The following is a 2,123-nucleotide window of genomic DNA, read 5'->3' on the forward strand; positions in this document are numbered from 1 at the left end:
AGGCTAAGAGCTGAAGTTCTAAGCGTGGATGCGATTGCGCCCCAGGTCGTGCCGCATAACTTGTGGATTATGCTGTTCCTAGTATTAACTTTGGCTGCAGTGTTCTCCAAGTGCCTTTTATATGACAGCGTTCTATCCAGTGTGATGCCCAGATATTTCGGGTGTGGATTGTAGCGTAGGAGGTGGTTGTTAAAATATACTACTGGCTGCTTATTTGCTTGTCCATTATTGGGGTGGAAACTGGATACTTCAGTTTTATTCATGTTAGGAGTAAGTCTCCAGTCATCGGAGTATTTGCCCACCACGGAGAGGTCCTCTGCGAGTATTTTGCTGGCCTCTTCTATGGTTTTACTGCAGGCAGCTAGTGCTAGGTCGTCAGGATAACCGTATTCCTTGGATCTTGTTTGAGGCAGTCAGAGATACACTCCTGGAAATGGAAAAAAGAACACATTGACACCGGTGTGTCAGACCCACCATACTTGCTCCGGACACTGCGAGAGGGCTGTACAAGCAATGATCACACGCACGGCACAGCGGACACACCAGGAACCGCGGTGTTGGCCGTCGAATGGCGCTAGCTGCGCAGCATTTGTGCACCGCCGCCGTCAGTGTCAGCCAGTTTGCCGTGGCATCCGGAGCTCCATCGCAGTCTTTAACACTGGTAGCATGCCGCGACAGCGTGGACGTGAACCGTACGTGCAGTTGACGGACTTTGAGCGAGGGCGTATAGTGGGCATGCGGGAGGCCGGGTGGACGTACCGCCGAATTGCTCAACACGTGGGGCGTGAGGTCTCCACAGTACATCGATGTTGTCGCCAGTGGTCGGCGGAAGGTGCACGTGCCCGTCGACCTGGGACCGGACCGCAGCGACGCACGGATGCACGCCAAGACCGTAGGATCCTACGCAGTGCCGTAGGGGACCGCACCGCCACTTCCCAGCAAATTAGGGACACTGTTGCTCCTGGGGTATCGGCGAGGACCATTCGCAACCGTCTCCATGAAGCTGGGCTACGGTCCCGCACACCGTTAGGCCGTCTTCCGCTCACGCCCCAACATCGTGCAGCCCGCCTCCAGTGGTGTCGCGACAGGCGTGAATGGAGGGACGAATGGAGACGTGTCGTCTTCAGCGATGAGAGTCACTTCTGCCTTGGTGCCAATGATGGTCGTATGCGTGTTTGGCGCCGTGCAGGTGAGCGCCACAATCAGGACTGCATACGACCGAGGCACACAGGGCCAACACCCGGCATCATGGTGTGGGGAGCGATCTCCTACACTGGCCGTACACCACTGGTGATCGTCGAGGGGACACTGAATAGTGCACGGTACATCCAAACCGTCATCGAACCCATCGTTCTACCATTCCTAGACCGGCAAGGGAACTTGCTGTTCCAACAGGACAATGCACGTCCGCATGTATCCCGTGCCACCCAACGTGCTCTAGAAGGTGTAAGTCAACTACCCTGGCCAGCAAGATCTCCGGATCTGTCCCCCATTGAGCATGTTTGGGACTGGATGAAGCGTCGTCTCACGCGGTCTGCACGTCCAGCACGAACGCTGGTCCAACTGAGGCGCCAGGTGGAAATGGCATGGCAAGCCGTTCCACAGCACTACATCCAGCATCTCTACGATCGTCTCCATGGGAGAATAGCAGCCTGCATTGCTGCGAAAGGTGGATATACACTGTACTAGTGCCGACATTGTGCATGCTCTGTTGCCTGTGTCTATGTGCCTGTGGTTCTGTCAATGTGATCATGTGATGTATCTGACCCCAGGAATGTGTCAATAAAGTTTCCCCTTCCTGGGACAATGAATTCACGGTGTTCTTATTCCAATTTCCAGGAGTGTATATAGTTTGAAAAGAGTAGGTGCGAGCACCGATCCTTGGGGTAGGCCGTTATTCAGTTTCCTTATTTTGCTCTTGCTTTCTTTCATGATTATTTGAAAAGGTCGGTCACAAAGCATGTTATTTATTAAGGATACTATTTGGATTCATAGTATTTTGCTCAGAAGTTTGTAAAGAAGGCCCTCTCTCCAAACTGTATCATAGGCCGCAGTTAAGTCGGCAAAAACAGCAGTGGTTTATAGTTGACGTTCAAATCCGGCTTCTGTGTGCGTTGTGAGGC

Source organism: Schistocerca piceifrons, chromosome 4, assembly GCF_021461385.2.
Source record: "Schistocerca piceifrons isolate TAMUIC-IGC-003096 chromosome 4, iqSchPice1.1, whole genome shotgun sequence".
Taxonomy (NCBI): Eukaryota; Metazoa; Arthropoda; class Insecta; order Orthoptera; family Acrididae; genus Schistocerca; species Schistocerca piceifrons.